Raw genomic sequence first — 13,891 nt, 5'->3', positions numbered from 1 at the left:
GATTGACAATCTGCAGATTTAATCAGGTTCTCCAAGGGATGTGTGGCCTAAAAATGCACACAACACCACAAAGTGTGCTATAGGTGGGAACCCTGCCACCTAAGGCAGTCAAGCCAGCAGGAGACAAATATCCAAGAGCTTACTGTTCATTAATATGGATTTTTAAGTCTAGTGAATGAAAGGTCCCAAATAAGATCCAGCAGGAGTTCCAAAGTTTCTCTGACATGGTGCTGGTAACACGCTCTTTCCTGTCCCCTTTAGTGGAAAGAGAACAGAGAAATGCAGCAGGTGGCTTTACCTGCTTTGTTCATCAAGCAGTGTAACTTAATTGAATTAAAAAAATAAGTCCCTCCCTTCCCACTTCCTCTCCCTACTTAGTAACATAAGGGGAAATGAAGAAGAGAAACAAACAAACAAAAAGTCTGAACCATACATACCTATGTCCCTGGTTCCTCTCTACTGCAAATATGAACTGTCCTTGAAGAGTTGTACAGCTGGGCCACTCAGGTCAGATCTCTTATTCAAATTAACCTAAAAGCTGAAAAGATTAGATGGTCACATTCTAAAGGATGAGAAAGAAGCAATTTAATTAAAATAAAAGCACCATCCAAGTCTCTTCATTTCAAGTCTTTGGGGAGAAAGACCATTTCTTTAATTAACATGTGTGTCACACTCTTGGCTGCTTGGCCATTTGAACAAACCTGCTGGGGGACTTCTTTGTGGAGCCACAAACTGACAGTCTCTCTGGTTTCCAGGATGAGTTATCCAGGATTCTGGCTAAAGCAAACCCATATGGCTTTCATGCTATATCTTATAACGTCATCTTCAGAAATGCCTGAGAGGTAGCATCTGGGTGACCAAGGAAATAACTTATTAGCAAGGCCTGAGGTCAAGGCAGCAGTGGGTTGACTCATCCCTTGTCTCCCAAACACACAGCAGCGACAGAACGAAATGTGGAAATGTGAGCTGAGAGAAGAGGATATGAACACGGATGGGCTCAGAGGCCCAGGACCAGAAGCAGAACAGTGCTGAAGGCATGGAATGGGAAGCTACACAGCCTGCCAGGTCTTGATGGGGCTGGGGACTGGCTGTGGAGGAGTGTCAGGAGTTAAAAGTGCTCTCTGTGGGTGGGGACCCAGAGCTGGGCCCACTGAGCTGCAAATGCTTCACTTCCAAGCAGAAAAGAGAAGGGTGAGGGCAGAGAGGACAGCCAGTGTTTATACAGTGCTACCTATGCACCAAGCCCCGTCCCGGGTACTTTACATATGCCAGCCTTACTGCACCCTATGGAGCAGGTACTATTATTATCCCTATTTCACAGACGAGGAAATTGAGGCATAAGAAGTTTGAGTAACTTGCCCAAGGCCACCTAGCTAGTAGGTGGAGAAACCAGGATTCATTCAGGTTCTAGGAGCCCTCCTCTTCACCACCACACTGTAAAAAGGAAAGTAAAGAGAGAGAAAGAGAAGCAGGCAAGAAAGAAAATGGATGGGACAAAAGACATAGAGGACACACCAGAGGCTTGCCCAAAGTCAACAGTGGTAAGAGCAGAGCTGGAATTCGAGCCCAGTGTTCTCTGATTCCACAACATCAAAATGACTTCAAAAGGAAATGAAAGCCACTTGAAAGGGAGACTCAATTAACCCTCAGAGTAGTCATGCTCAACCTCAAATTTTTATTATTTCTTCATATTCTGAGACCAATTCGCCACAGAGGACCAGGCTTTGTTGAGGTGGGGACTAAAGAGCAAAGTCTCTAGCCACATCACAAGGCACCTGACCTTTCCAGGGTTCAGCTGCTGGCTAGACAAGGATCGAACAGACCAAAGATCCTAAATCAGCAGCCCATGGGGATGGCACTGCATGTGGCTAGCATTTTAAACAATTAAGGTTATTAGCCGGTAAGTTTTTGTTTTTGTTTTTTAGCCGGCAAGTTTTTGTTTTTGTTTTTTTAGCCGGCAAGTTATAAATACCGGGGGACTTCAAATAAAAATTCAAACTTCTGGTTTTTCTTGAAAAAAAAAATCATAAGAGTTGGCAACACCAAGCTTGGTTCTCATCTGGCAAAATGGATGGAGCTGAAAGGTGGCTGCCCCTCCAGACAGGACCTGTGATCTCTGTGTTGTCACGGTCCCCACCACTCCATACGGTCCACAACACTGACCACCCCCCCATCACCTGCTTAATCACCCATGGTGCTGTAGTGGTTCCTATGGGCATCAAAATATGCGACCCTTGGAGAAACCTGTGTTAAGATCCCTCTGGCCCTGCATAAGTCTGTATTGACTGAATATTCAAAGCATACACTAATCGGTATATGTATAAATAATAAATTCACAGAAAAATTATGGAAAGACAAAGCAGTACATAAGATGCGATACGTTTTGTTGTTATTCACACTGTTTATCCACACCTTGACGTTTATCTACACCTTGACTTTTTCCACAAACTATCTGGGATGGTTTCAATAATACACATGTAGAACAGCCCAGAAATGTGGCAGATAGCTGACTGCTTCCCAAAAGGAAGGCTCTCCTTCCTCCCACTAAGAAACCTGTAAAATGGGCCTGCCTTGCTGGAAAAAACTATAGATCCCAGCTGCCCCTGCAGGTAGATGAGTTCATGTGACTTAATTCAAGTCTACAATTAAAAATATATATATATATATTTTTTTATTTGAGAGACAGAGGAAAGTGTGTAAGCAGGGGGAAGAGCAGAGTGAGAAGGACAAGCAAACTCATCAAGTACGGAGCCCAGTGTGAGGCTTGACCCTGAGATCACACCCGGAGCTGAAAGCAAGAATTGGATGCTTAACTGACTGAGCCCAGGCACCCCTTGTCTGCAATTTCTAATGATACAGAAGGAAACACTATATATTCAAATCTTTCTGGATGCTACAATCACTGGGTCATTAGAGTACAGGTAATTTTTCTTTTTTTTCTTTTCTAAAATTCATAATAATAATAGGAAAATAGAAAATAATAAAAATTCATAATAATAATAGGAAAATAGAAAAAAAGCCTTAAAATAGCAACTAACAAAACCTAAGAAGGAGTTACAAACCTCTAGACAAGAAGAATACCTCTGTCCACATACACAACAATTACAGATGTGAGTAAGCCTAGAATGGACCTGAGCTTGCTGACTACAAGAGTAAAAAGAGAAACCCAAACTCTTGGTTCTCCAAAGTGGAAAGAAAGACAACGTGTCCTGTGCTCTTATCCCAGAAAGCATGACAGATATGGAAGGGAAGGAGGGCTTTTCTGGCAGAGAATCATTAAAAAAAAAAAAAAACACCCTCTGTGGGACTTTATATAAGTGGCTCTTGAGTGATGTGATAGGCAATGTCCTCCTACAACGTTTTTTTAATAGCAAATGCAGTAGAGAATTAATTTCCTCAACCCTCAAAAAACACCAAGGGTTTTAAATTGAATTCAGTTCAGTGAAGGGAATCCTATGAGAGATTTGTAATTATTATGGTCCAAATATGCACCCTTGATCCAAGGCTTGAATCTGACATCCCGAGAAGCAGGACAGTTCTACTACATGTCCTCAGGGTCACTTCCCTTGAACTCCAGTGGCTCAAGGACCCAGCAACCTACTGTGCACCTAGCACTGTGTTAAACATTGTGTTGGCCCGCAATGAAGTACAATTCTCATTTTAACTGGGAGAAAAGAAGCTAATCTTTTAAAAAATTTTTATTTTAATTTTGGTTCAGTTAACATACAGTGTAACATTAGTGTCAGGTATACACCATAGGGATTCAACACTCCCATATATCACTTAGTGCTCCTCATGACAAGTGTGCTTCTTCAACCCCATTACCTGTTTTCCCCATCCACCCACCCACTTCCCTGCTGGTCAACCATCAGTGTGTGCTCTACAGTCAAGAGTCTATTTCTTGGTTTGTCTCTCTCTTTTCCTCCTTTGTTCATTTGTTTTGTTTCTTAAATTCCACATGAGTAGTCATATGGAATTTGTCTTTCTCTGAAATTTTGCTTAGCACTATACTCTGTAGCTCCATCCATGCCATTGCAAATGGCCAGATTCCATTCTTTTTGATAGCTGAGTAACATTCCACATATATATGGAATATATATATATTCCATGTTCTTTACTCATTCATCTACTGATGGACCCTTGGGCTACTTCCTTATTTTGGTTATTGCAAATAATGCTGTGATAAACACAGGGGTGCATGTATCCTTTTGAATTGGTGTTTTTGTATTTTGGGGTAAATACTCAGTATCATGATTAGTGGATCATAGAATAGCTCTATTTTTTAACTTTTTGTAGAACATCCATACTGTTTTCCACAGTGGCTCCACCACTTTGCATTCCCACCAGCACTGCACAAGGGTTCAAAAAGAAGCTTATCTTATGGCTGTCCATACTTTAGAAACTTGAGGATGAGAATAATTTTGTCTAGGGAAAATTAATCAGAGAAGGACTTATGTAGTAGCTAGATCTACAACTGGGACTTGAGTATAGGATTTGGAAGACATATGTGTAAGTGTGAATGTGAGTGTTTACAGTATATACTTGAGGTCGAGGCTCTGCAATGAGACAGATTATACACAAATACAAATTTAATACATATATTAAATACATATATGTGTAAGTATAAAACCAGGCATTGAGGCACCTGGGTGGCTCAGTGATTGAGCTTCTGCCTTTGGCTCAGGTTGTGATCCTGGGGTCCTGGAATTGAGTCTTACATCGGGCTCTCTGCAGGGAGCCTGCTTCTCCCTCTGCCTGTCTCTCTGCCTCTCTCTCTCTGTGTCTTTCATGAATAAATAAACTTTCAAAAAAAAAAAAAAAAAACAACAACCCGGCATTAATCAACTGGCAATTTCAGAACAAAACTCTTGACATTGATTTTAACTTATCTTGCTACATTTTATTTTATGGCGTTCTCTCCTTCCAAGTTCAACCTGCCACAAAATATTAATATTCTGAACTTGTTCCAGACATAACAAAATAAGCTGCCATTGTACTATTTCGTGTGCCCCCCCTCTCTTTCCTGGGCTGGCAAAATCGGGTTACCATGAACATCAAGGAGCTCCGGTGGGGAAAAGGCCATACAGACCAGCCTGGGGGCTGAAGCATCATCCCACTCCACCCCACCCCACCACACCCCACCTCCATCTCCAACCCAAGGAAGGACTGGGCTTACTGCATACCTGATCCAGTCTTTCCTCAGCCAGAGAGCCACACACCTCCCCTGCTCCTACTGGTCATTTTATAAGACCAGTGAAATAAAATTCTGTGTGCAGTCTCTACATTAACAAGGAAACCCAACATACAAGGGGTCCCCAAATGCCCAACTGTAACGGAACTTTAGGTCGTGTCTCAGTCTCTATGACGTGCTTGCGCAGTCTTTCCACCAGTGCGAAGGCCAGGGCTTCTCTTGGCTCTCCCTTGGCTCAGGGTGTTATTTTGAGATGGAGACACAGATGCCTGGAGAGATGGGGGCCCCAGGGCTGGGAGAAGCTCCAGCCTTGGGGTTCTGAGACCTGGGTCCTAGTGCCTGCTCTGCTCCTGCCTAGCCAGGGACCATGAATAAGTCAAGTCCCATAACCTTTCTGAGCCCTAAAGACCTCAGCCCTAAAGTGAGCAGATTAGGTTAGAAGTAGATGATGCCAAAGGTCTCTGACAGCTCAGAATTTCCGAGATTCTAGGGATAGAATTGCAGTCCTTGGCTAAAGAGCACAGGAAAAACTCTGTGCCCTGTAACAAGAGACAGCCCTGTCTGCCAGCTTACTTTGTGGACTATTAACAACAAAACTCCCAAGAACGACTACCTTCATGGCCTTTGTTCTTCCTTCAAATAAGGCAAACAGTTATGCCTTCTCAGCTGTGACATTTATGCCAAAAATTCTGTCATATTCCTTCTACCTGCATGGGTGAGCCATGATTTCAGCCTCAGAATATTAATGTTCACTGACAGTACAAAACTTACAGTGAGGAAAGAAAGAAAAAAACCAGGTAGAGAGCTCAAACACAGACAACACATTACAGGGTGAAGTGGGATGCACAGTGTTCCCCCCGAAATTCATGTTTGCCTGGGACCTGTGAACATGGCTTCCTTCGGAAACTGGGTCCTTGGCAGGTGTAATTAAGGTAAGACGGGGCCACGCTGATTAGAGTTGGCCCTGACCCCATGACTGGTGTCCTTGTCAGGACTGGGAAGTTTGGACACAGAGACACAGACGTGCAGAGACCTTTTAAAGGTGGAAGCAGAGACTAGTGCAAACCATCGCTGAGATGAGGAATGCCAAGGATTGCTGGCAATCAAGAGAAATTAGGAACACAGAACAGACTGTTCCTCAGAGCCCTCAGGGAGGAACCCACCTTGGCGACACCTTGATTTCAGAATTACTCAGAACTGTGAGAGAATATGCCCAAATTACCTCTCGTGACTCCGTAGTCGTCTGATTCTGTCCTTACAGGTCAAAGATACCCTTTGCCACGTCCTCCTTACCCAGACAAGCTCCAATCAATTCAGACCCAAATCAGCTAACTGACATGAACATTCACAGGCTACTTATTAACACAATATAAATGGTATTCTGTGCACAAATATTTATTGGCTTGGCTTCTCTGCCTCTTTGATTCGGCTGTCAGACCACCCTTTCCTCTCCTTGTACCAGTGACTTATGGAAGCCTTGAGATGGAGACATTTGGGGAGGGGGTGTCTCCCTCCCTGGCAACTCAACAGGACCTGACATATTAGAACAAGCTCCAATAATTCTGTGGGTCCCCTGATAAATACCTCTTAAGGAAAACCAAACCGAACCAAACTCCTAAAGATTTCCTCTCTTCCTCTTCCACTCTGGTTGGATGTGGATTTCGTTTAGGTCGAGGCTCTGCAATGAGATAGCCCAGGGTCAAATCCCGGCCCCACCAGTTACAGATCTTGTCCTTCGCCCTCATCTAAAGGTGTTGATACAGAGATGGTATTTTACAACAATCCTGGCATATGGTAAGTGCTTCCAAATATCAGCTGTACCATCACTACTGCTAACCTCTCCTCCAGTTTTCCTTAGTAAACTCCCACATCTGGCAGAAGTGATCCCAAGAGATACTCTTTCCTACCTGACAAAGAGACCTCACCGACAGTGAAGGAACTGGCTGGCCGACTGGTTGGACTTCCTCCAACAAGTCTGCAATTAACCCCAAGAGTCACTTTATTCTTTATTCTTCTAACATGGAACCATGTTCAACTTAATGAATCACTGGATAGTATGTGTTCTTCATCACGTTCTGTAACAGCTCCAACAGGTGTTCTTGTTTCTGTGCTAAAGGGGGTTCTGGCAGTGCACAACCTGGAGCCCTCTCCTCTCTCTCCTGCTGGGGGTCCCTCTCTTCCCAAGAAGGCCTGTCCCCTCACACACTCCCTTCCTGCAGGTAAACCTACTCTTGCTTGGCGTGGCTTTGCTGACTAACCTCTTCAACGCCCTGAAATAAAACCCTAGGCCGGCACTGGGAGCCTCTGGCAGACTCTGCTCCTCAAAACTGCCCTGTGAGTAGTGTTGTGTCAAGAGAAGGATAGCAGAAGGCCAAGCATACTGACAACAAAAACCTCATGTCACCCCAGTCCATTAGCCTTGTTGATGGCAGCTTAGACAAAACATAATCGACTCTAGATGGAGGCCACATGACAGCTTTGAGGAGAAAGCAGGGAGGAAGAGGGCCAGTTTCTCCTCCACTGTATCTGCCATTTAACTAAACAAGTCAGAGTAGTTAGAGGAAAAAATAAAATAAAATAAAATAAAAATAAAAAATAAAATAAAAAAACAACTCCACAGCAGGAGAGAAGCAAGTCCAGAGGTAGGAGAAAGCCCAGCCATCCACACTTACTGCCATGGGGCTGGAATGGTGTCAGAGGCATTGCTGTAAGGAGCCAAGGTACATCCTGGGCTACCCAGAACCATGCCCTTCTGGCAACCTGGGCTGACTCCGGCCCTGCTCTCACTCACAGTGAGGTTTTGATGCCCTGGGTGAGCCTCTCTGCCAGCACAGAACCACTCTTGGCATATGCAGGCTGGGCCAGGCCTGCCTATTCTCTCCAAGGAGAGTTAGTTCTGTTGGAGCTGTCCTCAGAGTAACCACCTCAAATCCAAAGTGATGGAGAGCACTGGCAATGGCAGGGCCAATCCTATTTCCAACAGATGCCACGAGAAGTGTATTTATTTTTGAATACTGAGCACTGATGACTAGATCTAGACTAGATCTCATTCAGCAAACCAGACTGGCTGGCTGCAAGGAAGGAGGAAGCCCCTCGGCAATCTCGTGCAATATCTTTCCCAAATCAGGTGCCACAAAATGAAAGGACCGTCCGAAGTCACACACAATTTGGGAAAGAGAAGGGGTGGATCAACAGAGAACTAAACACATTGATATGAACATTATTCTCAGTAGGCCACAATTCAGGCCCTGAAATTGCCTTTGTGCGAACTCACTCATGTGGTAACTGTGAATTTTAACCATCTTCTTCCACAAAGTCATAAGGTCGCACTCAACCTGCTGAAATTTTGGAAGATGTCCTACAAGTTCCTAGTAAGAGGAAAGTTACCCTATGAGAGAAATGTGAACCTCACATTTAAATGTCAGGAATGGCTACTAACCCACGAGTTTTCCCAAAAGAAAATCACTGACCTAAAAATATCTGGAGATTGAGTCACCGTTAAGCACGCACATTTAACTGAGTACTTTTACAGGCTCTTCTTCAAATACAGAAAGGAAGCTGGCTTCTCCCATGAGCAAGCATCCCTGCTGTACTCTCACTGGAGGACAAATGGGTAAAGCACTCAGTAAAATCACAAGCAAAGTTGTTCTCACTATCACAGAGAGACCATTCAATCCTTACCTGAGAACAAACAAAAAATCATAAGCCAGGTGTTTCCTCTGTGGAAATCCTAGACTTTTCTAAAAAGACAGGCACTTTAATGAAGATATTTTATAGCTGTACACATGTGTTAAAGCCCCTAGACTGGGGGCACCTGGGTGGCTCAGTGGTTGAGCGTCTGCCTTCGGCTCAGGTCCTGATCCCGGGGTGGTGGGATTGAGTCCTGCGTAGGGCTCCTCCCTGGGAACCTGCTTCTCCCTCTGCCTATGTTTCTGCCTCTTTCTGTGTGTCTTTCATGAATAAATATTTAACATCTTAAAAAAAACAAAACAAAACCCTATACTGTAGGGTGCCTCGGTGGCTCAGTCAGTTAAGCGTCTGACTCTTGATCTCAACTCAGGTCTTGATCTCAGGGTTGTGAGTTCAAGCCCTGCGCTGGGCTCCCTGCTAGGCATGGAGCCTACTTAAAAAGCAAAACAAAAAAAACCTTATACTGTAATTAAACTCTAATATCAAAAGCATCTCAGTTTACTAGAACCTAAGAAACCTAAGCACTCAGTTTGCTGGAATATTTAAGGGAAGGGTACAACTGAAGAGAAGAGCCTCTCTAGATTTACTGCACTAAAGAAATTTCCTGGGCCTGTCCTAGGAACAGTACAGATCTCATTCAGTCTTCTGAGTCTGCAAACAAACTGCCAGAAGGAGGAAACTAGAGGAAGTGGCTAGAGGCAAGACGTAGTTTGTGCCTGGCACAGCCCTTGACTAAAGAACCACGGACCCCATGGAACTCACTAAAGCAAAGAGGCAAGTGTCACTCAGAGCTAAAACAGGAGACTTACAGCTACCCAGAAAGAGAGAAATAAATGTAACTGGGAATCTCCATTTTTGAGCATTCTGGTTTCCGAAGGCCCCCCAGTGCCAGAGCAGAGCACAGTGACCTGGCTAAAACGGCCAGTGTGCACACCCCACCACAAAAGCATTGACACCTGCAGCCCACTATAGCTCTGGCATTTGCCCTTCACCCAGGCAGCTAGTGTCAAGAAGTAGATGTGTGAGAAGACCTAACCAACAGGTCAAGCCCCTTGCCTCCTTCCCAAAGGAGAGAGACTCTGCCCACAGGGCTAGCTCACCAGTTCTCTAGGTCCTCCTGGCTCTGTGGCTCTCTGATGATAAATTCTGTCACTTGTGGAAGCAAGAGCTCCTCTCGGGGCTCAGCCACCAGACCCTTTAACACAGGCTTAGAAAGCAGGAAAGGTTCTGGGCCCCTTGCCCTTCCAAGACTGAGAAGGTTCTAGAGGCAAGGGTATACAATATGCATGGCTTTTAATTTTTATTTTTATTTTATTTTATTTTTATTTATTTATTTTTTTGTGCATGGCTTTTTAAGGAACGTTTTACTTATTTCTGTTTTATACATACCTCAGACGCTGTGAGTAGAAACAGGATCTCATGCCAGCTTAGAACAGCAGGCTTAAAGGTCACATGGATTCCATTGTGACAAGTGCCCAAGTCTTAGAAGATAAAATCCACTAGCTAAATAGGAAGGACTGATTCACCCTCGGGTCCTTGGGCTAAGAATGAAAGGAAGGGTAGTGTGAGATAGTCACCACCTGGTACTAAACAAGCCAGGTCCAGCACTGGGCCTCCATGGAGGCCCTGCCTAGCATCTGCCATCAGTTCTGCTGATTCTGGGCACTCAACAGAGCCCCGTCCCCAGCTTCTGGGTCACAACCCAAGTGGAAAGACCCAGAGGTGCAGGATTCTGGCTGTGAGAAGAGGGAAGGGATCCCATTTGTGTCTACACACCAGTGGCTTCTCTTCTCAAAATGTGCTGTGCTGTGCAACTCTGAGTAGATCACTTGCCCTCTCTGAGGATTTTGAAGCTTACCCTAGCTTCATGGAGCCCATGTTGTTCATAAATGAACAAGAGCTTTTAGAATCTGAGGACCTGCGTTTGAGTTCAGATTCTGCCAAATGACCTTGGGTGACCTTAGGTAAATTATCTAAGTTTTATGAAAGTTTCTTTTTCTTCTATAAAATGGGGGAGGGAGATTGCATACATTACAGGTTACTAAAGGGAAAGCAGTTAATGAAATTACGTAGATTTTTAAAAAGCTTTATAATTACAAAATACTCACAGATATACTCAGGATAAAATTTATAAAATGCCTTGAGCTTTTTAGAGAAAAGCTGCCTTATTAAATATTTCAAGATGATAAAAATGTTAGTTTTAAAGCAATAGCTAGGGACTTTTAACACATGAAGAACATGGAATTGGGTCCTCCAGGCAGTCCTGAGCTTGGCTTTATCAGATCCTTTACTGATAACACTGAAATAGATAGCAAAACAAAAATTCAAAAGCTCTAAGACAGAAAGGGCTGATATATTTGGGGTCTCTGCTACCTAGACTGCTTTTCGAAATAAACAGATAGAAGTAGGTTCACATCCTCAAATGTTCCTGTCTCCTCATCCATCCAACACAAACATCTCTCCCAGCCTTGGGAAACAAGCTTTCAGCCTTCTCTAAGGCCCAAGGGCAAATCCCAACTGCTACCCCTCGTCACCCAGTGGCCTCCTCCTCCTCTGGTTTCTATCTAAAGCTTACCTGTGTCAGCCATTCATCTGCTCAGAGCCCACCTCCATATACCTCCACCCAACACCGCAGGGGAGAGTTTTCAATACTGTGCACCATAAGGCAGGTGCATCTCAACTGCTAGCTCACTTTACAGGGGTTCCTCCTCTCCTGGGCTTCCCCTACGCACACATGTCTCCCAAGAGATGAGGAGCCAGCCATCAAGAAAGACTCTTTCATCAAAAATGAGGAAACTGCTTCTCCATAATGGGGAAAAAAACGTGATCTCATTTCTCAAAAATTGATACACCTGTATACATTGGAAGCACCCTCATGGATAAAACAGTGGTTTGTAAGTGGAGAGGACAGAGCTGTCCCCACCCCAGCCCCACCAAAAAAGTATGTCAATATCACAGGGGTGGGGAGGATGTTATGTAAATCTACACCCTCCTTCTGATATTCCACCCAGCTCCCAAGGGTACCAAAGGCATTAGCTTCATTCTAAACTCTGTGAAGAGTATGAAAGAAGTATAATACATGGCATCCATGAAATAACTGGGAAATAGTGCAGCTCTATGAGTATTTTAGGTACAGAATCCTAAAGTACCAACTACAAATACTAGAGGAATTCAGACAAAGGAAGCAAGGAGGATGACTAGATAGCTAGGGACTCATGGGAAGAGATGGGACACAGGAGGTGAGAAGCAGGGGTGGGGTACAGACATCAGGCTGGGCTCACTGGCTGAGCCAGGACCCAAGAATGCTGGACAGTCAGGAGACAGGCAGACAGGGCAAGAGGGAGGATGTAGGGGCAGAGGTGGTGATTCATTGTGAAATGAAATTTCAGGGCTTTACTTACAAGGAAAAGGTGGCGTCCCACACATATTTGGCTGTGGCTGTATGTGCTGTGCAGACACATTGAAGGTCTGAGTGCACATGGCAGGAGGTGTGAGAAGCATTTCTTTGGCTCTGTGTAACCTGATCCATGGGGCACTGGACAAGCGTTGTCATGCATCATTTGAATATCATTGCAAGCCCACGATGGCATTCAAATCATTTTTCTTTTTTAAAATATAGTTAACACACAACGTCACCATGCAAATAGTTTTGAACAATCTACTGATCTATACGGGAATTTTCATTTGGGAGCCCATCCCCTTAAGGCCCTAAAAATCATACTGTCTCCCACCTTTGCATTTTGCAAATACCCCTTTCATAACTAGAAAATGTGCAAGCCTCATTTCTACATAAAAGTAATGACTTATGTTCCTTTTGTTTCTATTGGGGATTCTGGTCTATGCCCTTCTAATTCAATCCTCATGTAAATTCTACACAAGTTTAAATTTAATGGTGTTGAGCACGCAGTGGGGCACTCAGTACATATTTATTGGCCAAGTCTGTGGGAAGGCCTAACGCATCACCATTCTGATCCCTTAAGCAGAATTTTCTCAGGAGGAGATTATTTCATTAGGCTGAGAGGTACAGATCTTTGTAACTGCCACACTTTGTGGAGCAAAAGACAAAGCTCAATGTGACCTGGGCAGTCAGCAGCTTTTGGATATTTTAAAGACCATCTCAGAATTCAGGCAAATAATTATCCATCTAAATGAAACTTTTCCCCTTTCCATCACTCAGAGAAGCTATTGTCCAATACCATATTTCTTTTACCTTTTCCCTTGTTTGTCTGAAGCATATCTTGGCAGGTTCAAAGAGCTATAAATCAATCTACTTCAAAACCTGCTCACATAAAAAGAAAGAGAAATCAGAGCAAACGGGCTGTTTTAGGGAGTAGAAGGAAGGAAAGGCACCCAAAAAAAAGTTAGACAGAAAGCCACTCATTTAAAAAAAGAAAGAAAGCTACTCATTGATTGTTGGCATTCAGCTAAATACCCAAATACTGCTAGAAGACTCACAACTTCTACTAACTTCCTCCAAACATCCAAAGCAACAAGATTACCTATGGCATTTTCCCACCAACATGAGTTTAGGACGTAATCCAGAAAATTAAAAGTCAAATACAATTAATCCTAGGTTAGTTAACCCGGATTGAAACATTGGTGGAATTGTAACATGGAGATCCTTTCTGGCATCTAAGGAAAATGCAAAAATCCCTCCTCAAATATCTATGGTATGTGAAACAAATTTGTATAAATAGGTCAGAACAATTGTTGTTACAAATATTTCTACTTCATCTAGATGCTTTCTGTGGGTATACACTGATGATGTCGGGGTAGTGAGGCAACTCACGTCAAGGCGGAGAAATTCACAGGCTTTAGGGGACAGACAGACCTGTCTGTAAATGGCAACTGTACCATTTATTGTGTGACTTTGGGCAAGCCTCTTAACCTCTCTGCACCTCAGCTTCCTTACCCATTAAATAGGGGGTGAAAAGAGTGTCCTGCTATTACAATAAAAATGAAAAAATGCAAACCCAGTGCTAACTTGGCAGTGGTGTCCTCACTAGAGAA

General features: G+C 43.7%; 1 protein-coding gene across 4 annotated transcripts in view; it reads right to left on the bottom strand.

Moving 5' to 3' along the window:
- Positions 1 to 13,891, bottom strand: part of ABHD2 (abhydrolase domain containing 2, acylglycerol lipase) — a 102,049-nt gene that overhangs the window by 77,006 nt on the left and 11,152 nt on the right. The window contains exons 1-2 of one of the 4 annotated variants that reach the window (XM_072737301.1): positions 6,776 to 6,864; positions 438 to 538 (exon numbers count right to left, since the gene is read on the bottom strand). The gene's annotated coding sequence lies outside the window, so the exon portion shown is untranslated. Of the gene's footprint in view, positions 1 to 437; positions 539 to 6,413; positions 6,497 to 6,775; positions 6,865 to 13,891 lie in introns of those variants that run through there. The other 3 variants (XM_072737300.1, XM_026001104.2, XM_026001094.2) reach the window with 3 other exon arrangements.

Source organism: Vulpes vulpes, chromosome 14 (assembly GCF_048418805.1).
Source record: "Vulpes vulpes isolate BD-2025 chromosome 14, VulVul3, whole genome shotgun sequence".
Classification (NCBI taxonomy): Eukaryota; Metazoa; Chordata; class Mammalia; order Carnivora; family Canidae; genus Vulpes; species Vulpes vulpes.
This window is presented reverse-complemented; position numbering and strand designations above follow the sequence as displayed.